Genomic DNA, 24,584 nt, shown 5'->3' with positions numbered 1-24,584 from the left:
TGCGCTATACAAGTATCAATTTACATTTTACCTCCCAGCTTGCCGGCTGGCCGGCCGCCCATCCTGTGTCCTGTCCCGTCATCTTCCTGGCTTCTTGTGAGAAACAAGAAGCAGGAAATACCAGGGCTCCCCCGCTCCCCGCAGCCAAACACAATGCTGCAATGCAGCGTTGTGATTGGTCTGTGCAGGAGGCTGGAGGGGTGGGCATGTTCTCCTTGCAGGCTGTAATGCAACCTGCATTGAGAAAAGGGAAAGCGCGTATGACAGTTTTTGGCCGGCACGAGAGGGCGAACCAGTCATTGCAAACTTAGGAGTGTTCTACTACCCCTCCCCTGCTCAGCAGCTCCGCCCGCCCCCTCACACACTGCCGCCGCAGGAGGACAAAATTAAATGATAATAACATTATGATATTATCATTTTATTTTTTCCTTTCTTTTTCTGCTTCCTGGCAGTGAGGCGACGCTCCGCCGCCTTAGCAAGGAGCCGCCACTGGCAAGTGTATTTATTGGCTAAAGTTTTCTGGATAGGTCTTTCATTGGATATGTTTGTATAATTAGTGTAGGTTACTCAACATTTGATTGAAAGGTGGTTTTCAACTTGAGTCTCGAAACATTAAACTATGGCCTTGTCCTGTCATTCAGTTTTAAGGTTTATCTTCATCAACAATTTCTCAACAAGCTGTAAGTTTCCCAATAAAAGCCACACCATCTTGCTGCCTGGAGATTGACTTTGGCTATGCTTTGTGGGCAGTGGTTAATTTGTAATGTGGTTAATTTGTAAAATTAAAAGTGCCGGGGCTCTACTCAGGAGGCAGCCCTAACAGGAGAAATGTGCTGGTGCAAACTGCCTCCTGACAAGAGCCCCGGCACTTATCATTCTGGAGAGGACTGGGCCTAATAGCTAGAGCTGCCGATTTCGGAGCTGGGAAACTGGGTTCGAGTCTTGGCGTTGCTCAAAACCCTGTGATTATGGGGAAAATTGCCTGCCTTCCAAATGAGCGGGTCCTTAATTGGTGCTATTAGCACTGGTGCTGAGGATTAGGTGCTGGTGCTGAGCACCTGAAAGCACCTGCTCAAATTAAGCACTGTTTGTGAGTGGATGTCCATACCAGCCTCTCTCTCTACCCACTTAGGGTAGTGTTGTTCACAGCAGAGCTCCACCGTTCCTCACCCAACCTTCAAGAGATCGCACGGGTCACCCACAACTTTCAGCCTGCATCCTAATCCTGCAAAGCCTTCAAAACTGTACACCTAAGCTACCTTGGAGAAAAGTTATGAATGGGTGCCATTGTTAGACACATACAGCTAAAAAATACCCTAATGCCAGGATTTAGAAAGCTGAAAACCTTGCAGTTTTGATTCCAATTGAAGTCCAATCTTTGTCCGTCACTTACGCCTATTTCTTTTCAAATCCTATTACGAAATTCTTGAAGACCTTTAAAGACTTGTTCAGAAATCTTTGCATTTCCAGAACTTTCTGAAAGCGCACTGACGTCACAAGCTCTGGCCAGGCCCATAGCCAACACCGTAGTACAACGGAACACATTCTGTTTCAGATTAACCCTTTGCCCGCCGAAAACGTACCACAGCTCACTCCCACTCTACAAGGTTATTGGGAAACTGTCAGTGAAGTGGAACCGCTCTAGCACGCCAGAGACGAGGCCACTGCAGAAAGGAATTTGAACGAAAGCTTAGGAGCGTGTAAGCTCCTGGGCCCTGATAAGGGAACAGGGACTCTCGCTCGCCCTACAAGTGAGGCGAAATAGGGTGAAGTGGGGTGCTCGGCGCCGAGCCGCCTTTCCCGCGCGCTAAAGAGGATATGGAATTAGTTCAACGAATCCATCAGCGACAAGGGGCCCGGTTCACACTGATAAGCTTAATTAAACAATTTAGCTATCCATAGGTTCTAATTCGGGTTATAAATAATCCTTCCGCCCTGTTAATTAGTTAAAAACCGACAGGGTCCTTATTAAATCAATCTCTTCGGCCTCAGTGCAAGCCCAGCGTGACACACAAAAACTCACCTTCGCAAACTCCACAAACAAGCATATCTCCCAAAGGCGCCATTTCAGTGGCAGTGACCTCTGTTTCTAATGGGTTTTAAAAGCCTCACCTATAATTGCGCCGTAAATGCGAAGGCAGATAATGTGGGTGAAAGGCAATTGTCGGGCAAGAGTTGTCCTAACTTGTAAATGAACAACCGTGATTCATTCATGTCTACAGAGGAGGGAAAGAGAACGAAGGGGACGGTCAGACTTTGAAGCATAATGAAGATCAAAGGAGAGAACAGATCCGAACATGATTAATAGTGTTATCATCATTACAACTGTTCTTAATATTAGCATTATTATCTTCATCTCTTGTATCATTAAATAGCTAATAATGTTACATATATTTTATTAAAGATAATAATCTGTCCCATCCTCAAGGCTATTACTGTTACCAGTAATAGAATAATTGCTAATAGCTTTATTATCATTTTAATCAGTCATTTAACACACGAGTTACAAGGAGCATTTTATTTTACGGCTGTTATCAGAAATTCGTTTTACTCAAATCAAACATTATTTATTTAGTGGATCCCAATCTTCTGAAAGGCTGGTGGCGGCATGCCCGGGAGCACACCTCTGAGCTGTCACTCGTACACATGCCTTTGCAGAAGGTGCATCCCCCACTGAGCTACTTTACCTGCTAATGCATTGCTTTGTTTTTCCTCGAACTGAGTTTTATTTGAACATTGTTGTCCATTGCAATTTAGCTGAAACAGGCGATGGAGCCAAATGTACAAGTCATTACTACCAAAAAGAAAAAAATAGTACGTCCAGTACCAGGCATGGCCAACCAATAATATTGCTGTACCTTCCCATAGAAAATAATGGAGGTAGGGAATTTAATTAAAAGAAACAAAACATAATGTTAAATTAGGTTATTATATTATTTCGAGTTTTATATAGCGCTAGCTAGACCCGAAGGTATCAGAGCGCCTTACAATTTAACAAATCATCTCTACCTTCACCTGAAGCACCCCTATAATTTGAACATACCCAGCCTCACTTGAAGCAGTCTTACAATTTGACAACGCATCACCAGCCTGACCAGAACCTCCCTTATATGACAACGCATCACCAGCCTGACCAGAACCTCCCTTATATGACAACGCATCTCCAGCCTGACCAGAACCTCCCTTATATGACAACGCATCACCAGCCTGACCAGAACCTCCCTTATATGACAACGCATCTCCAGCCTGACCAGAACCTCCCTTATCATATGACAACGCATCGCCAGCCTGACCAGAACCTCCCTTATCATATGACAACGCATCTCCAGGCTGACCAGAACCTCCCTTATCATATGACAACGCATCGCCAGCCTGACCAGAACCTCCCTTATCATATGACAACGCATCTCCAGCTTGACCAGAAGCTCCCTTATTTAACAACGCATCGTCAGCCGCACCTGAAGCACCCATATATTTTCAGCATCTCAAGCCCAACCTGTAGTACCTCTTTAATTTTTACAATGCATTTTCAGCCTCACCTGAAGTACCCCTGAAATTTTAATTATTGAATTATTTTATTTAAGTTATTTAATTTAAAAACAAACAAACAATTAAATACAATGTATGTGCGCTATAAGTTGTTATTAACATAACATAGCATAACATATCAAATATACTCTAATATTACAAAATGTATTTATTATTATTCGATCATCTTGCTTGAATTGATTAATTAAAGCAGTATTCTTTTTCATTAAAATGTAATCAAATTAATTTTATTTAATTCTGTACATCACTTTTAATAATTATTAATGGACAATAAAATTATATTACTTATACTTTAGGAATTAATTTAAACTTCAATAAATTATTTGAATATAATTTAATATTTTTAAATTAATTAAAGATTGTATTCAAAATTACGTTAAAATCATTATAGCACTGTTTAATTTATACTATATTTAAAATAAATGTTTAGCAATATATTATAAAGTTTAGTAAACTTTTTAATTCCCTCTAAACTTTACCATTGAGAGATCTTCACCCTGACTGAGGAGTCTCCCTATGGTAAAATGTAGGAAAAAGTAAAAAAAACATTGTTAAAATATTTGATAATAAAATAATGTATATGCTTAGACTTTTTTAACATTAAATTATATTTATTTATATTTCTAACTACTTTAAATAATGTAATTTAAGCTAGCATTATTTCCTATGGGGTTTTATTTAAATACCTACCTCCTTTATTTTCTATAAGAGGGTGCTGCAGTCCTAGCAGTTAGCCATGTGTGATTCCGGACCTACACCAGCTCTGAGCTGGAGTAGTGTATTACAGTTGTATGCCTGTTTTTGGCTGTGGTAACTTAAAGTTTATGAGAAGCAGTTGGCTTACTTGTGTGTCAGTAGGTGCAATTTTCTCCCGTAACCTCTCCCTAACCCTCCTTAAACTCCCCCTAATCCCTTCCCATTTACTAGTGAGTGTATTTTTTTTGTTCCAGCCACTCCCCCCAGTCCCTTCCACATTTACTACTAAGTATTAAACATATGTCTGAAGATCTTCCCATAGAAAAGCTATGAGAGGTGGAGGTTGAGGTGGAGATTTACACTTATAGTTTTGTGAATAGCATTTTGCAGTAATTTAGTTGCAGTATTTTAGTACTACTACACATACTACAAAATGCAGTTTGTGAATAGGTCTCTATGTCTTTTGTACCCTACGTTATGGAAAAGCTCTACTATTTGGCTCTCACAATGTAATGCTTTTTCTTGAGCCCCACTTCTACACCCGCACCTGTGGCTCACGTGTTGTTCTTACGATCAATCCACAACACGTAGACTCGTACAAGATGCAAAGAAACATGTCACGCTCCCTCCTGTCATTCCAAAGATCGTTTTCTAGAAATGCCTCATTTATGTGTCTAACATGTACAGGGAACTGGTCAAAGGTACAAATTCACATTCTACCCTTAGCACAGCACGAGCACAAAGTAACAGGGCGACAATCATTCATCGACAACACTGAAGAAGAAAGAAGGAAGCCCTCCCATTTAAGCCTTTGCTTACAGATCATTTGCTGACTGAAAAGAACAGGCTATTCATCAAAGTCCCTGGGTCTGTAGTGAGCATCCCCAGCCAGATGAACTGTCTGAGGACAATTGCAAGGAAGGACATGGTGACCTTCGCAGTCCAACTGGTCCTTTCAGAACTAAATAACAAGAGCATGATGGCAGCACATGGCCCCTAATCACCAAACATCCACCCCCCACCTCTAGAGGCCATTGGGAACATCTACACTACCGCTCTGGAATACACAATACAGTGCGAAGGGGGAAAGAGCACTTACTGTGACATTCACATATTTCGCGGAAAAAGTCAGAAAAATAAGCTCGACGCAAGCTTGGTGTTCACTTTAAAATCCGGATTTTTGCAATATTTTACATGATCGGGCTATTCACAAAGCTAACTTACATTTGTGAGCAGTTTATACATGTACATTTACTCCTACAATTTTGAGTAACTGTACTACTTTGATCTTTTCACAAAATCTGGGTGTAAAATTGCTCTGAATGTCTCCACCCAGTGACAGTATTGTTTTCTTTTGTTCTGCATTTAAAATAAATGTAGAAAATGTACAACAAAAATATTTTTACTAACTTTTTCAGAGTTTAGTATTTTTTCAAAACTTTTATCTATATTTTACCATATGAACATCTATGTCTGAGTGCTGACCAGTAGTGGCCCCTGCGGGTAATCGCGATGAGGTGGGGCAGGGGGTGAAAATGACAAATGACGGGATACGGAATGTATAGTAAAAAAGAAAAAGCACGTATGTTGCGCTCGACACATCGCCGATGTGGTTTTACTTATTTTACATTCCCTATTCCTTTGTTTGTCGCTTCGTCACCCCGCCCCCCCCCCCACCCCCCCTGGCCATGCCCGACCGCGCTTTCCTGCACGGGCCGCCACTGCTGCTGACAGATTTTTTCGAGTCACTTACTTGCACTTATAGACCACGTGATAGCACCTTAGCAGTATTTGATAGCATTTTCTTGCCATATAATGGCACATCCAAGGACGATATCTTGGAACAACTGCACCTTATGGTGACCCATCATGGAATTATGAGGAACGTTGTGCAGATGATACAGACTAAGGACAAAGGATTGTACCCTCTGGACATATGATTGTTCTTTCTGGCCTATGATCCCATATTGTGAACATATGGGTCTTCTGTGACCCTCACACACTCAAATACTGACTCATTCCCTTGCACACAGTATTTTTCACTTCTTATACTTCCTCTACTGTTCATTGCATGGAAGTGAAACCTAGATCCATGGGAGTAGCAGGCGCCAAATATAACAACACAGACTTTGCAGGCATCTGAAACTGCTGGGAAGAAGAGAGCTACTGCAGGTAAAACGAACATAGGGGCATATTACCAAGCAATATAATACTTAGAGTTGCAGCAATGTCATTAATTTATCGATGATTTAACATGTCAATCAGTATCATCAGTGATGTCATATGTAAGGCTGGAAGGAATGCTTGGCAACTTTGGTTGTAAACAAATCATTGAAACTAAGGGGCATATTCATGGGATTGTAACTCAACGCTGTGCAGCAAGTCACCTTGCTCCACTGCACTACAGGGAAAGGGCAGGAATGTGCTGTATTTACTGCAATAAGGGGCATTCACACTGGGCTGCCTAGCTCCAACGCAGGCACCCTTGCACCCAGGTGCAAGGGTGTCTGCATTGCATGCAGGGTTGTTTTTTGCAGGAAGGGACACCTTTACCACATGTTGAAATGTTTCCACAGAAAAATATTCTACTTGGGTACTTGGATTCTCCTAAGCCCCAGGATTTTTTTGTCAATCAAATACTTTTTTGAGTGAAATGCTATTACATCACAGTTGCACTTATACCCAATGCATTTTTTGCATCGGAATCTATGTTTTCAAGACTGCAATGTAGGAAAACATGCAGTATCTGTTTTAAAGGTAGGAAAAATGTAATGTTTTCACATTTTTCTGAAATATATTCTTTTGTGTCAAATTGCTACATATAACACCAAGGCCCCTACCAGGATGTTTGCGCTTTCTCGGGGCAGGAAAAGCTCTTACTTTTATGACCCTTTGGCGTGTAAGATGAGATAATTTAAACAGACATTTCTCTGAGTTAGTGTATTATTTACGCCACTCAGAAACTGAAAGAGGCAAACCCTGCTCATGGTTTCAGAGGTTTAGAGTTCAGTAAGGGAATTGGTTGGGAAGGGTATTTTTAGAGTTTAGGGGTGGGTAAGGGTATTGGGTGATAAGGGTTGTTTAGGATTTAGGGGTGCTTAAGGGTATTGAGTGGTAATGGTTTTTTAAGGGTTTAGGGTGGACAGGAGTATTGGGTGGTACATGTGTTTTTAGGTATGTGGTGAAGGGATGGGTATTGGGTGGTAAGGGTTCTTTCTATGGTTGTGTGATGGTATTGGGTGGTAAGGGTAAAGGTGTTTTTAGGATTTAGGGTTGGGTAAGGCTATTGGGTGGTAATGGTGTTTTTAGGGTTTAGGGTGGGTGGGGTATTGGGTTGGAAGGGTGTTTTTAGAAATTAGGGATGGTAAGGGTATTGGGTGGTAAGGTTTCTTTTTTGTTTTTTAGGGTGGGTAGGTGTATTGGGTCGTAAGAGAGTTTTTAGGACTTGGGGTGGGTAAGGGTCTTTGGTGGTAACAGTGTTTTTAGCGTTATTCTAGTGGGTACAGATATTATTAGGGTTTAAGGTTTACAGTGGGTAGGGGTAGGGGTGGCAAGGGTGTTTTTAGGGTTTAGGGGTGGGTAAGTATATTGGGTGCTATGGGGTATATTTAGGGTTTAGGGCGGGTAGGGGTATTTGGTGGAATGGATGTTTTTAGGGTTTAGCGGTGGTTGAGATGAGGGTTTATATGTATGTTTGTGTGTACGTGAGCAAGGAGCAGTCAGCTCCAAAATGCATTGGGCGGTTTTTGCTGTATAACAAAATTATCACGCTCTAAGGAATTGGGCTGCAGCTGGTCTCTTCTGTCAAAATAGCAATTATGAGGAGGTGAGTTTGGAAGATATATATATATATATATATATATATATATATATATATATATATATATATATATATATATATATATATATATATATATATATATATATTTGGGAACTAACTAGAGTTCTCTGCTTCTTTTTTGCGTAATTTATGCAGCACTCTATGCCTGCAAGGATATTGTTTTGACTGAGATATATATGTATATATCTCAATCAAAACATCACCCTTGCAGGCATAGTGTGCCTCATAAATTATGCTACATGAATTATGTAACATAGAAGCAGAGAACTGTGGGTAGTTCCCAAGTTTAGGTGGAAAGCATCTCCTGTATAGAGCACCGTCAACAGCAGCGGCACTCTGAATTTGCTCACCCCAAATGTCTGCTTTTCTATAAGCTGTAATACTGTGCCTGGAGTGATAAATGGCTTTTGTCATTTTATAGCTCGGCATGGATGGCACTGTGTTAATCCTACGCTTAAAGACTTTGCTGTAGAAATGGAAAAATAATTAGTCCCTTTCTATCTCGGTGTGGATGGCACTGTGCTAAACCTATGCTTAAAAACTTTCATAGAAAAGCAGACATTTGAGGAGAGCAAATTCAGATTGTTGGCAGTGTCGCTCCATTAGTGGGACATGTTTCACAAGGGGGGCCAGAAAAGGAGGCAGGTGGTTCCCCCTCTTTGTTTCAGAAGGTACCTTTGCGTTCAATGGCTAGGTGTATTGAATAGTATTAATATCACTGAAACAATACTTATTTGAGAAAATGTGGCTCCAAAACATTTCACTACAAGGTCTATCCAGAATTGAGGCTCTTCTGTATTAAAGCGATGATCCTTTGCATCTGCGATGTAGTACGTTAAATAGCCTGCCCTCTTCTTTGCTCGTCAGAGTCCTGGTGGCGAGGTAAGCAGATGAAACGGCACTGCTGGGAGAGCCTCGAGGAGCCACGGTGATCGCGCCAAGTGGCCTGCGGCTTCTGCTTGGCTCCCAATGACACTGATGATATTGGGGCTCCCAGGCCTACTCTCTATTCTATTGAGTCAGCCGTTCCAACCTCAATCACAGCCAGCCTTACCACGCACACCAGATGTCCCTGCCATCTGCATCTGTCCAGGCAGGCATGCCAGCCTGACTGCTTGGGCATTCCAATAATGTAAGGAGGGGACTTGATACAATTATTCCCATGGTGGTTAGTCCCTCTCCAAGACCCAACTATCTTGGTGCCAATCAACGCGACTGTGCCAATTTTGTTTAGTCTACTAATCAGCAGTTATATCCGCAGTATACAATCAGTCCAGTTCCTCTTCATTCACAATTTCCAAACAATTACTATCAGTAACCAAAGTTTTGTGAAGCATCCAATGATTCTTTGTTGCCTCATGGATTTTACCCTTGCCCTTTGACAATTTACCACTCAAAGTCAAGCAAAACAACTGAGGTTATTGCTTTCTTGTTTTTTTATTACATGCTGTAGACTTTGCTTCACTTAGCAAGGCTGTTTGAGTGAATTTCTTGTGATCATTTCATCCTATGGATATCTGTTGGTAGTAATTTGACATCACGCTAATAGAAGCAAGATGATTTGTCTTGCCAATCCAAAACTGCGATTTACGAAATATTCTTTTATAGCAATCCATATTGTCAGTGCATAAGCATGTGGGTGGACTATATTGCGCATGTAAAGGTAAGTACCGAAATCGGAAGACTTGTGCAACATTTGTGGTATTGGTAACAATTGCACTGAACATTTTGCACAAGAGCACGCCACTAAAGCCTTACGAAGAAAGAAGAACCATTGCCACACACGTTTAATGACAGAATACCTAAGACATTAATGGACTGCATTGTTTAAGGAAAGTGTCAGTAAAAATCTGATATAACAAACACCACAACAACAACAAAATCAGAATCAATGCAAGTTCTGCACAATTCACCAATATCCCTGTGCCTTCTCAACTCCCTCTGCTGGTGATCCTTCCAAATATTAGTCTGTCCAAAAACCTACCAATCAAATACCTCCATCCGCATTTAAACATGCCAGTTCTGGCAAGCATCTTGTTAAGTGGGTACTCAAAAATCTTCTTGCCCACTGTTATTGAAATATTTTGGATTTTATCAAGATAACGTTTTTAACTAGGCCTATCGCTGTGTGTTGTGTTAACTTTAATGTTGTTTGGTACGGCCTCATCCTTTACACATATTACTTGTGGGGTACCTGTGCTTGCATCTCATCTACCAGGGTAGAAGCAGAGTTTCCCATTCAAATGCGTCTGATAAGTTGGTAGGGGCGCCCTTATATCAAATTAACAACACAGCTTGTGACTGGCAACATTTCAATGGATGCTAATGAACCCTGTCATTAATAAAATCATACTTGGAAACCAGCAGAAAGAACAAGATGCATAACTATTTATATCAGTATTTCCCAAACTGTGGACTGGCGCCTATTTTTGGTGAGTCACGAAATCCAAGCAATAAGTAAGGTTGCCTTTAAATTCTGTATTTATCTTGTCACATTTGTTGCCCTTCACAGACAGAGGTCGATAGCCAGCCTAAGTTGTTTTCTGTTTTTTTTTTTTAACATGAGGACTTTTGTTTACAAACTCCTCTGACCATGAAGTCAGAGAAAGGAAATGAAATTAAAGTGAATTATGTGGCAATCTTGCTCGGGTAAACGAAGTGTGAAAGGAAAGGCTGTAGGATGCCATTTTTTTTGTAACATACAACAAAACATAAGTACCTGTAGATGAACTGTACACATTCGGCAGTTAGGAAAGCAAAAATGAAGCATTTTTTTGGGTAATTCTAAAGTGTGATGGAAACAAAGATTTTGACGGGATCAGAACAAATCAAGGCAATTTACTAGGTGATGCGGAAATAATATTCACTGCAACCCATTTTCCACACATTATTATGTGTCTGCAATGTAGGTTTATCAGTAAAACAGTAAAAAGGTATGGCTGTGAAAATGTAGTGACTATTTCACAGTGGCGTAGCTAGTCCCCTGCGTCCTAAGAGCGGAGAGGGGGAGGTTGCTGGCGATTCCTACAGCGACTGCCCTGCAAAGGTAGGAGCGAGGAGTTGGGGGGAGGCCGCTGCCCCAAAACTCGTGCCGCCCGCCCGGACCCCCCCCCCCCCCCCCCTGCCTATGCTATGCCGCTGCCATTTCAATGAAACATTTGCTGCCTGCAAATGATGCCGCCACACAATACCTACAGTAAAAACATTTGCCTTCTCATGTTCATTAAAGCTAGATGGGCAATGAAAGTTAGTAATGCTAAAAAGTGGGTTGTGGTTCTAAAAAGTATGGGAAGCACTGGTTTATACCATTACTGTAGACCACTACAACTCTCTGGCAAGCAGTATCACGTACCAGGCACCTTAATATGACCTAACCAAATGGATCCTAGACTGCTAAATGTGATAGGATGCACTCTAGGAAGTCTTAACTTTCATAGCACTTGAGGCACCATCTTCACATGCCAGACAACAAACAAATACAACAGGTACCACCATCATTATTCGCCACTGCCATTCAATCAGTACTAGTGGCTTGGATGTTCAATATTGGCGCTTGATGGGGCTTCAAAATATGAAATTAGCTTGAAGGTACGCCAAGGATCTGGTCCTGATTAAAGTCAGGTTCTGATTAAAGTCAGACCTTAGTTAAACACAATAACTCTTAATCAACTGTTTCACGTATTGTAATGGGGAAGTGTTTGCAGAGTTCCCCAGAATGGATCAAATTAGATGTAATTCCTAACTTTATTTCCTATCATTCTCTTCTATACCTAATCTAAGTATGTCCCGTGTCTTCCTCCACCATATTCCCTGACCCAAGTACAAGCTAAAAGAGGCTTGGTAAGTTTAGGAGTAAGTCCAAACAGCCCCTGCAATAGTGGTTGACCTCCCATGATATGTAGAGATGGCCAAAGAAGGGGTACTACACAGGAATGATGACAACCTGTGACACCTAGAGGTACCTCCAAGTACGGGACATAATACACCCAGTGGTTAATTTGTATAAAAATAAGTGCTGGGGCTCTATTCCTCCCATTTCTCATGGTAGTGCCACCTAAAACAGAACCAAAAACTAACCATGAAACTGGGTGGAGGATGTGGTGTAATTGCCCGAGCTGCTGAATTCAGGGCTGGGCATCCAGGTTCGAGTCTTGGCGTCAGCTCCACATCCTGTGATTCTCAACAAATCACCTAACATCCCTGTGCCTAACATGAATTAACGTATCCTTAACTGTGCCTGTGTTGATTTAGTGCTGGTGCTGAGCACCGGAAACCACCGGCTCAAACTAAGCACTGGTGCAACCTCATTAAGAAGGAAAAGCAGAACGCAAATGAAAAACGTAAACATGAAAGCTCAGTGGATTAATCCACTTGCTGCAGAAATCTAAGGGGACAGTGGAGCTTCAGGTCTACGGGTCCAATGATGACAGGGCTTTAGCTGCCTTTTGCCTTTCTGATGTTGATAGAATGAGTAGCCAGAGTGCAGATCCTGCCAAGTGTAGAGGAGCAAGCAAACAACCCTAGGTATCAACGAGGCAACAAACCCCATGAACAGTAGATGAGCAAACCCCATGAACAGTAGGGATCAAACCCCATGAACAGTAGGGGAGCAATCCCCAAAGCCCATGAACAGTAGGGGAGCAATCCCCAAAGCCCATGAACAGTAGGGGAGCAATCCCCAAACCCCATGAACAGTAGGGATCAAACCCCATGAACAGTAGGGGAGCAATCCCCAAAGCCCATGAACAGTAGGGGAGCAATCCCCAAAGCCCATGAACAGTAGGGGAGCAAATCCCATGACCAGCATGGGAGTTTGTGAGCACGTGATCAGAGGCCATATTTTGTGATAGTATTACTTCACTGGTTTGTCATTTTTACACATGGTAACACTGTCTGGGCAAATATTTCACCCTATTGGTACATGTTTAATACCTAAATACGGCTATAATCAATTGAAAGACGAGCAGCCAACCTTTGCAAAGGGCTTTCCACTGAATGACATGTGTTGCCATGTTTTTAGTAACTTTTCTTCCATTTGACCTAGAGACAAAAAATCTGCAGATTATGCAGCAGATGGTGGATGATGTGGACAATGCGACAAATCATAATTATGTGGAAAACACTGCGGTCTGCAAAACCGCATAATTCCGGTGGCCTTGAATATAATGCCTAACATTGCTAGCACATCGAAGGAGTTCATTAAGTGGTATTTTTGGACTGGAAATATTAAACAAAAGACTTACATGAATGTTTAATGAAATAGATTAAGACCAGAGTGTGAACTTTTTAAATGTGAGCTATGGGGAAATAGTCTGGTGTGCAAAACAGGGATATAAATTATATCTAGTTGAAAGTGGCAGTATACAGCAATCTCATCAGACCAAATGAGGCGGGCTAATCATCGGAGAAGTGGAAAAAAGAGGCTTAGTTAAATGGGGAGTGGGTGAAAATTGTGCTGCAAAAGCACATGGTGGGAAGAAAGACAACATTAATGAGCTACAGGATTACAGTGGGGGATGGGAAAACTGCAACAACAGGAAGGGGAAGAAATAAGTAGAGAATGAGACCAGAATAATACAGTTAAAAAAGGAAGAGAAAATGAGCCTACAGAAGAGAAGCTGTTGTAGAAAGAAGAACAATTATCCTAGCGTATGGCAGGTCAACGTTTTTAAACCAACCAAATGGGAGATATTAACATACAATCTAATTGAAAACAATGTGTATAGTCAGTGGGTGTCCTCAAAATATCACCTGGACCTGGGTCTGATTTGCCTACCTTATACACCCAAGGGAGCTTTATTAGAAGATGCAACAACCAACTTTGTACCATTTGTAGTTGAAACAGCTGCACTTCAAGATTGGTCTCTTTCATGTCATTGTCCTCTCCCAGATAGTGGATCCTATGTGGAAATATTCCTCCTTAATTTGATGACGTAGTGGTGGGCTGACCAAGGGCATATTGGAGCGGTTTTTAAACATCCCTGTGCTGCTGAAAGGGTGGAAATGATGGGGTAATGCCAGTGGCGTAGCTAGCCCTATGATTGCCCATGGCAGTCCCTCTAATTTCCGCCCTGCGGCTGCCACATTGATGAGCAGGAGGGTTGCTGGCGATTGCCACCCCGAGCCGCAGGTAAGAGCGGGAAGAGGACGCCGCCCCCAAAACTCGTGCCACCCAGGGCAGACCACCCTCCCTCAAACCCTCTTTGCTATGTCCCTTGTCAGCTTCCTTACAGGCACACGAACAAAGATACTCCTTCAACAGTGGCCGTGCGGAAGAAAAAAGGCAATATTTTCTGAAAATGGTTTTAAAGGCAATAATAATAAAACCTTGGGGACAACCAGGCTGAAGCAATATTGTACTGTTAAGAGGAATCTGTGTGTAATTGGATGTGTGCTGGGTATTGTTTAACAAGGCAGAGAAAGCATTGGGCTTCCTGGTGGGAACTGCTGGAGTGTAGAAATCGTTCAATTAAACCTTGATCACAGAATCTGTCCTTGTGTTTAGTGCGGGAGCGGGAGATGGTAGGAGAACAATGCTTTGCTCAAAGAAAGTGCCAAGTGCTTTTCCAAGAATAAAACGTGTTCAATGCTCAGGGTAAAGTCTGAATAGAATAGCCTAGCCCACCTGCATAAAAGGTCTGGCAGAGGAGATGAAAGGAAATTATAGGCACAAGTGCAGAGTCCAAACAATGTGCATGAATGTTTAGAATATTAGGGCCTAAGAATGACATCCGAATGAAGCCAAGGGCAAGCAAGGCGAGAGAAGGGGAAGGTTGTGGTACACCGGAAGGAATGGCCTGCATAAATAAGGCGGTAGGATTACCATTGTAGCAAAGAAAAGTGAAGCCTCACCAGGAGTACTCTTTCCAAGTCTGATTTTAGGTTCCCAGCACCACAAGTGCATCCTAAAAATGTTGCCAGGTTCTGAAGGTAATGTCTGGAGCACGGTATTCAGTCTGGACACCTCCTCTGAGGTACCGTGTTCTAGGGGTCACATTTGACATGTCATTCAAACAGCTGTTCAATTACCAACGACAACTGCACTATGCATTATAGGCCCAAGTCCTCCTGCGGGAGGAAACCATGGAAAAATCCCCCCTGGAAAGATGACCACTGGATAGGCACATGACCACTAAGGTTATCTCCATATCATATGGCACACTCATGACAAACACACTGAGAGAACTGAGTAAACTTTGCGCAAACTGGAAGGCGGATGTAGGAGAAATAGATGACAACGGTTGGAGGGAAGTCCTACAGTTCCCTGAGAGGTGACGAAAGTGGCACATTTTCACCTGATCCAAATTAAAATATTGCTCAGATTATACTACAGTAGAATGCTATTGCACAAAATAGGAGGGGAAACAGACGATAGGTGCCTACGAGACTTTGGCCAACAAGGATTCTTCCTCCACATGCAAGGGGATTGCCCCACACTAGAGATGTTTTGGGCAGAGGTGCGGACCAGGCTTGAAGCAGCAGTGGGCACACTGACAGAGGGACAGGCAACCCTGGTGTAACTGGGAGTGTGGCGGGACTCGGACTTGACAACATACCACAAAAACCCCATGTCAAACTGGGATACCAACGGGCCAAAAAAGAAATTGTGCAGAAATGGGGAAATGCGGGCAGACCAAGGGTGCGCGACTTTGGGCAAAGGAAATGTAAAGGAGCCGAGCCCTGGAAAAACTGTGGTACAAAGGTTGGGGATGCCCCAGGATTTTGGGAAGATATGGGATGTCGGGGGCACGGTGGAATGCTAGTGAACGCAGCTTAGGGGGGTGCAGACCATGAACGGATGAGGGAATGATAGATCTAGCCAAGGGCTAGAGGGAACCGACGGAGGCCGCACGTCGATGAGAGAGATGGTCCAACACCCAAAAACCTGTTATGAGGAGATATCAGCAAGATTTTGAGAGACTCCGGGTTGGAGAGGAAAATCGGGGTGGGGGAAGACTGTGAAAATGTTTATGTTTAATTGGTTTGTGGTCCTCTTGTTGGGATATCTATGTCAAATTGTAAGTGTTGGAGACCTGGAACTCCTTCTGTCGTACATGTAAACTCAATAACGTGACATAAAAAACTAAAAAAGTAGCCTTACATGGGAGTAGCAAAGCATATACTTAAAAAAAGAAGTGGCATTATATGGAAAATAAACAGTGAAAACTGGCCCACCTGCCTATAAAACCAGTCCAAAACTGCTACAAACCCACATCGCACACTGATCTGTCATACCAGCCCATCGGGTACTGCCTGATTTTCCTACAAGCCAGCTCGGCCCTGCTGGAGAGCCCATCAGAAGTATTGAACCGGTTTCTAGAAGCGGCTTCTGCAGGACTGTGTCAAGTTCCAGAACCACCTCTGAGATTTTGTATTGTGATCAAGCGGCCTGTTCTCAAGGATTGTGTACAGTTTTAGAGGCCCCAACTGGAGTGCGGCATCACACTTTTGAGGTAACAAAGACAGTGATAAATATAAATTGGGGAATGTCTAAGACACTAAAACAGAATGTAGCAGAATAACTGCCTTCCTGAAGAAATTCTATTTGTTTCAAAAAAAGCATTAAGCTAGTGTCCTATGCATTAACCGAGTGCAAATTTGCTCGACATGAAAAAATGACTTGTATTTGAAGTTGTTAAAGCCACCATTAAATCATTTGAAAAGTTCAAGGACATGAAAGCAGAACCGTTGGCCAAAAAACAGCAGCAACAACAAAATCGAGGAGGGGAAGAAGAACAAGAACATGAGCACGACGAATAGGAAGTAAATAAATTCAGTGTGATGTCCAAATAATTATTAGCATCCAACTTCATTGTGCTCATATCACCGACTTGAGAAAGTCGACGGGCTCCTCTTGCTCCTCCTACCAGTCTCCGGGTTCCAGAAAGCTTTGCTCGTGACACATTAACCGTGGCCGGGGTTAGCCATCTCATTATGGGGTGGAGTGGTATTTTCCCAGGCCAAGCATCTCTGCTCACTCAGGCCTGCAGCGCAGACAGCTGCCAGTCAGTCCTATCCTGATGGCCGTTCAGATGGGCCATTCAGGCAGGATTGACGTGACACGTTGACAGTTTGCACAATTGTGTTCTGGGGGATTGAATAAAATATTAATTGTGATGGGGAAGGAAGACGGGAATGCTCGAGCGAGGGGCGCGAGCCCACGAGAAGACGCGGGAAATACGTCGAGCGGCAGCCACGGGACTCGCGTTCTTGCGCAATGCAGAAGAAAGCGCGCGAAACAGCCTGCTGACAGCGCGCCCTCCCGCAGCCATCTTTAAAAAAAATCCAAATGACGGCAGAACATCATCTGGCAGCTCAGATCCATCAATTGTAATTATGTGCAGTTTTATTACTCTCGAACTAGGTCCACTGGCGGCTGGTGAGGTTTCTGAGTGGTGAGCTGGCTTGGGGGGAGGCTGAAAACCAAAGAATTGCACATAACATGAATATTGCCGTTTTCACGACAGAACAATTTATATTATATATAAGGGCTCACGAAGGTAGGTAAATCAGGAATTTAGTAAAATGCTTCTTTTGCATCAGCTTTTGTTATCAGCCATGGTCGTGTGTGTCAGCCCGGGCAGAGACAGCTTCGCGGGCTGGCGAGCATCTAATGGCAGCCGCACCCGAGTACTTAACAGGTCTTTTAAAAGTATGTACCTGTAAATGAGGCTTTTGTTGTGTGTTCACCCCTTCTTACAGCCACTCTGTCTATGGTTGGAAGAATTAGCCACCCCCCCCCCCCCAAGAAATATTTTTCAGCCCCCTCCCCCCCCCCCCCACCCTCCCGAAATTTGGCTCTAGTTGCCCGCCTGGTAGTTAGACAGGTAGTGGCAGGACGGAGTCGTGCTGCGTTCTCCATGTTCGCAAAGACCTGTGATATGATATATCATTACTGTACCCAATGGCGGAGTGACTCTGGGCCTGTGCTTCTGAACTCCAATGTATCAATCAGACCGCATGCCAGTGCCAACTGCACGCAGAAAGCCTTGAAACTGCAGTGAACCTGCACTCACCTCGTTGACCCGTGTGTGCAGTGTTAACATGTGATAAAGGCTGTTGGGGGAAGAGGGGCACACGTCATGTAGAAAAGCCCCGCAGCGTAATTGTGGGATGGCTGCTCCTGCTCCTAACATGATGCTGAAGTGAATTCCATCACCCATCCATTGCGGAGGCCCAGTGTCGAGTTGTGCTTATATAGCACTTGTAGTTGCACGCTTGTGCTTCATGGCGCTCTGAATAATAGATGCTACATTATCTGAGTCAATGGTGCTCACTTAATTGACCTTGTAAGGCTGAAAGGCTGGGCCAGTACTGTTGGGACTGGGCTAGTAAGTGCAGTTATCACATAGTTCTTCGAAGCAGGAGCAGACAGATGGGCTGTGGGCAGGGGGCTGTGGCTCTGATGGTACTTGACGGTGGACACAAGTGATGATCTGGGGACTTGCACAATGGGGGGGGGTTGTTACTGGGGCCTGGTTTTGCAGCATTGCTACAATATAGCCCCATGTAACAAAAGCAGCAGCAGTGTTTCCCACCAGCAACCTCTCCCCCACCCGTCCCAATGAAATTGCAAGGGCTGGTTTGCCTTCCTAGTACGGGCCTGGTGTTATCAATGTTACCCCCAGCACCACGTTTATTTTCTTATCCCAAAACCTGCCCGAGAGTGGTTATACATGCACTATCCTGCTAAACGATGAAGACGCCCCCTGCTGCCCTTGAGGGAGAATTTTCCATTATCGCTCCACAAAACCTGTGCTTCCAGTGACCTCCCTCTCTCCACTACTTACTCCTTTATCGAATCCTAACGGGTTTAAAACACAGTATTGCCCCATCCAAATCCAAATTGACCAGAACTCCGCAGGCAGACGCCGGGAGCATTTTATGCCATATTTTAAAACGACCTTTGTTATTCTTTGTTGAAATTCATACCTGTGTTATCTGGGCCACACACAAACAGCTGACAGCGTTCTTAACGCCGGCTGCAACGATTCCTTGGACGCCATTCCGGCGAGATCTTTGCCCATGCCCACCTCTTAGGCCACGCCCCCCGCAGGCATCATATTTAAGCACTGAAAGCGAGCGCCTCTTCAGAAATTGACCAGAACTCCGCAGGCAGACGCCGGGAGCATTTTATGCCATATTTTAAAACGACCTTTGTTATTCTTTGTTGAAATTCATACCTGTGTTATCTGGGCCACACACAAACAGCTGACAGCGTTCTTAACGCCGGCTGCAACGATTCCTTGGACGCCATTCCGGCGAGATCTTTGGCCACGCCCACCTCTTAGGCCACGCCCCCCGCAGGCATCATATTTAAGCGCTGAAAGCGAGCGCCTCTTCAGAAATTGACCAGAACTCCGCAGACAGACGCCGGGAGCATTTTATGCCATATTTTAAAACGACCTTTGTTATTCTTTGTTGAAATTCATACCTGTGTTATCTGGGCCACACACAAACAGCTGACAGCGTTCTTAACGCCGGCTGCAACGATTCCTTGGACGCCATTCCGGCGAGATCTTTGGCCACGCCCACCTCTTAGGCCACACCCCCATATTCCACCCATATCATGTGCTGCCACCGGAAGCGCAGCGGACGAGCGCAGCAGGAGCGCCTATGGCAAGCCCGTCTGCGCCCGTCCGCGCACGACCGGGCCTAGGGCCAGACTCTATGCCGGACCCTACCGCCACAAGGGTAAGCTACTCTCGTCGAGATCTTCTTAGTCTCAGACCCACTAAAAACAGCACATGTCACGTAATGCACGATCCCAATGGTCCTTTTACTAGCTGTAATACCTGTAAACCAGAAAAGCTACTCCTTCCCAAACCTTCTGTCCCACCCCCAGGCCTTAAAATATCGACACTTAATTGCAGATCGCTTCCCAAGCATGCCCTGCTCATTAATCATCTTATTGTCGATCTCGATCTGGACATACTTTTCCTTACCGAAACATGGATCACTGGGCATTCTAATTCGGACATAGTTTTGGCTTTACCCCCGGGCTTTCTTATCATGTCCCAACCCCGCCCCTTAGGTAGAGGAGGTGGATTAGCCATCATCTATCGGGACCACTTCACCTGTCGAACCAGCGAGATCCAGAGCCAGGAGTCAGAGAGCTGCCTCTTCACGATCCAGCTATCCCCGACCAGCTCCCTGTCAGGCCTCCTGGTGTATCGCCCCCCCGGGCATTTTGGCCCCTTTTCTGCCGCCCTTCTGGAAACCGTCTCATCCTCGGCCCACCTGACATCCAACTTCTTAATAACAGGAGACCTAAACATACACTTCGATGACCCACTAGACATAGGGGCATCCGACCTAATCTGCGACCTGGCGGCCCATGGCCTCCTCCTTGCCAATTCCGGAGCCACGCATACGAAAGGGCACCTGCTTGACCCAATGTTTTCTAACATTCCTTCTCTCCAATTCATAAACTCCCTACCACTCCCGTGGACGGACCATTTCCTGGTCACGACCCACCTACCAGGGGCATTCAGTAAACCCCAAAAACCTACTACTTACACCAGGGACAGATCGTGGGCCAGACTCTCGGCGGAGGACTGGTCCAAAGCCCTGGACTCCACGACCCCCAGTCTCACGGAGGATCCTTCCACCGCTGATATCCAGTTCAGAGATTGGATCTCCTCGTCCCTCGATAGTATTATCCCCATAAAAAAACGTGAGAACAAAAATAGGATAAAGGGCCATGCCCCATGGTACAATACTGAACTCAGAGCTCTCCGCAAAGAGTGCAAAAAGGCTGAGAGACTGTGGAGAAAGGACTGGCTCCATAGTAATAAGGACATGTACCACAGCTCGGTAAGACGCTACAAATCTGCCCTAAAGCTAGCTAAAGCCGCATTCTATGACAATAGAATAAAAAATGCCACCAATTCGTCAAAAGAATCATACCTTATAGTCAAAGAACTACTTAATATCCCAATGGCACCCTCTTCTCACTCCCCTCCTCCGGATAGAAGTAAGGACTTGGCCACCTATTTCGATTCCAAAATCTCGCGGATACTGGACTCCCTCCCTACTACCAGCCCACTTAATCACACGGATATAGAGGCATGCACTAACAGCCCTCGGCTGTCCACTTTTAGAGCAGTTTCCCTTACCGATGTAATTTCCACGCTGGCCAAAATGAAAAGCGGATCCCCCCTTGACCCGGCCCCGGTTAGATTCTTAAAAACCGTGTCTCCCAGCATAGCCCCCACCATCAGGGATCTCATCAATACCTCTCTCTCTCAAGGCACGGTGCCTTCCAACTGGAAGAATGCTGTTGTCAAGGCTCTGTTAAAAAAGCCCCAACTGAACCCGGACGACATGGCCAACTACAGACCCATCTCGCTTCTTCTATGTATCAGCAAGATGGCGGAGAAATTAGTGAATGCGCAATTATCCCAATTCCTTGAGGCAAACAAACTTCTACGTTAATCCCAAACAGGCTTCCGGCCCGGCCATGGCACGGACACTGCCCTCCTCTCCGTCATCGAGGAGGCAAGGTGTATCCTGGATTCAGGGGGATCAGTGGCAGTGATCCTCCTGGATCTCAGTGCCGCCTTTGATACGGTGGACCACCGTGTCCTTCTACATCGCCTGGCCAGGGCAGGAATTGTGGGAACTGCACGCGCATGGATTGACTCCTTCTTATCCGGCCGTTCATTTCAGGTGTGGGACGGCAACTCACGTTCAGACCCACTACCACTCACGAGTGGTGTTCCCCAGGGGTCATCGCTTAGTCCCACCCTGTTTAATGTTTACATGGCCCCCCTTGAAGATGTCGTGACCCCTTACGGGATAAAAATAGTAAATTATGCAGACGACACTCAACTCGTCATTTCTCTTTCCCACCTGGATAACCACCCAGACAGCCTGCTGAACTGTCTCCAGGATATTCACACCTGGATGTGCGAATCCTCCCTGAAGCTGAATGGTGCAAAAACCGAAATCATGCTCCTGGGCAATCAATGGACTTCCATCCCATCATCAGTCTGGCCGGACGCCTTTGGTGAAATCCCTACACCAAAAAAAGAAATTAAAACATTAGGAGTATGGCTGGAACCTGACCTCACCATGAAGACTCAGGCAGCCAAAACAGCTGGAACATGCTTTGGCCTCTTGCGATCTATTCGCAAGATCCTCCCACTCCTCCCCCCCCCCTATCCAGGAAACTACTGGTTCAGGGGCTCATCTTAGCCCGGCTTGACTATAGCAACGCCGTCTACCTCGGCGCACCTGAATTCACTTTGGCTAAACTTCAAGGCACCCAAAATGCGGCGGCGAGGCTCATTATGAACCTTCCACCCAGAGCCTCAGCCAGGCCTGCTCTTAAGGCTCTGCACTGGCTTCCTGTTCGCCAGAGAGTAGAGTTTAAGGCCCTGTGTACCACCCATAAACTCATCAACGGTGTTGGTCCAGCTGCCTTGAAAGACATGGTCATCCCCCACAAAGCCCCCAGACCCCTTCGCTCTGACGGCGAACATCTGGCCACTGTTCCTAAATTCAGGAAGGCTCGCACCGGTGGCCGTCGCTTTTCGGTCAAAGCTTCCGCAGGATGGAACTCACTTCCACGCAGCCTGCGTCTGGAACCCTGTCACGCCCTCTTTCGAAAAAAACTAAAAACCTTCTTGTTCCCCAAATAGTTTTCCCCTCTCCCCCTCCCTTGGTCTCCACAGATTTACAGCGCGGGGATGCCTACGGGTCACCAGGCGTTTTACAAATCGCAAAATAAATAAATAAATAAATAAATCCACCTGCACCACCACATCCCAAAAAGGACAAGCTCTCACCGTTCGCACAGCTGTAATTTCCTATAAGCGCCTCCATTACATCCTCTCACGCTTTATTCTGATGGTTGTTTCCTTTTTTCCTTTTCGGGGGATCCAGGGAGAGTGCTTAACGGAGTGGCCCAAGGAAGCGCTATGCCTCTGTAGATGAAGCCATGTACCAGTTGAAAGGCTGCGTAGGGAGAACACTATACGGTGCAGAGAGGCGGGGAGTCCAAGAGAAGTGCTATAATGTTACCCGCCAATTATACCAATCCTGATGTTGGTTTAATGTTGTTTGTATTAGTGAACAGCATGGCAGCAGCACCCACATTGGATAGGGCAGGTAGACACAGTGCTCACATAGGGACTTGGAGATTTGTGTTGGTGTTGCCTCAGTTCACTTGTAAAGCATAGGTTGAAGAGAGCTAAAGTACTCATGGCAGATTGGCCGTGGAAAACGGACTGGCCCAACAGACATGCGAACTTCTTTTCATTGGGTGGCTGCCAATCATCACTTTTGGAACATCCCATGGTATGTCATTGGGTGTCATGACTGTGGTGAGAAGTCACTGCCGGCCTGAGACATTTAAATTCACTTTAATTATGCAAAACGAATACAGCGAAGGCCACCATAAACAAAGGGTGGTGGGGCAAGTGGGGTCGCATGGGAGGTGCTGAGGGGGTGGTGTAGAAACACAATTTTTTAAACAACATACCTTTTGCCACCTTCCGTCTCCAGCATTGTGTCTCGTCGCACCGCCTCTCCTCTTCCTGCCTTGTCCCAGCAGCCCCAGAGACAGACTCCCTGTCCAATCCATGTGCTGCAGAGCAATGCGGGGATTGATCTGAGTGGGCAGGAAAGACGCCCTGATCAGACCAGGGTGTCTGTGGGGGTTTATCAAGACGGCTGCCCAATGCAGTCGTGCTGGAGAAAACCTAAGTGCGCATTTGTGTTTTGGTCAGCCTGAGATGGCCGGTCAAGCACACATTAGCACTTAGGAAGTGGAGTACACCAGCACTCCTCCTCCCCCTCCCATGCCTTGGTGGCCCCGCCCCTCCCAACACCGCTGGCTAAGAGCCGGCAAATGCAAAATAAAACAATGCAAGAACATTGTTTATTTTACATTTGCTGGCTCTGAGCCAGGCAGGGGGGCGACGCTCCTATGACAGTGATCAAATATATATGTTATGTGCGATGGCTGGCACGAAGGGGGATAACGTCCTGGTGCTCCTATGGGCGCACTGCCCCTAAGGATTAGGGCGTGTCATAAAGTTTTATGGCTGCCAAAAGTAATTGAATTAATTACGATGTACAACAGGGGTATGGACAGTATTGCACAGATGTACAGGGTAGATGCAGAGGCTATCATTACAACTTGCCTCTGGTGGGGCCAGCCGTGCTTTGTCTCACTCTTGCAAGTTCCTGCTTTCTCCCTTAGCCATGATTTTTCAGTCTTTCTGTTGCTTCTTTTTTCTCCTTTGTGTGTTTTACCTCTTTTACTCTGTGTCAAAGTCTGATGGGGAAAAGTAGGTGCTAGTGCCCAAAAATGAGTGTCAGTGGGCCCCACCAACAACCATCGGCTCAAATTAAACACTTAGAGCCAATAACAACAGTTACCAGTCTCATCAGAATTATGAGATCTGCAGGTACTCAGCGGATCCCTTTACCTTTTCCCCGGAAATGAAACATTTCAATGGTAAAGTATTGGGTCAAAATGAAGAATTAT

At 44.9% G+C, this 24,584-nt stretch overlaps 1 protein-coding gene across 1 annotated transcript in view; it reads right to left on the bottom strand.

Moving 5' to 3' along the window:
- The window catches only part of GRIK4 (glutamate ionotropic receptor kainate type subunit 4), a 1,036,684-nt gene that overhangs the window by 668,563 nt on the left and 343,537 nt on the right, over window positions 1-24,584 (bottom strand). The gene's annotated exons all lie outside the window — the stretch shown is intronic.

This window comes from Lissotriton vulgaris, chromosome 2_1 (genome assembly GCF_964263255.1).
Source record: "Lissotriton vulgaris chromosome 2_1, aLisVul1.2, whole genome shotgun sequence".
Lineage (NCBI taxonomy): Eukaryota > Metazoa > Chordata > Amphibia > Caudata > Salamandridae > Lissotriton > Lissotriton vulgaris.
This window is presented reverse-complemented; position numbering and strand designations above follow the sequence as displayed.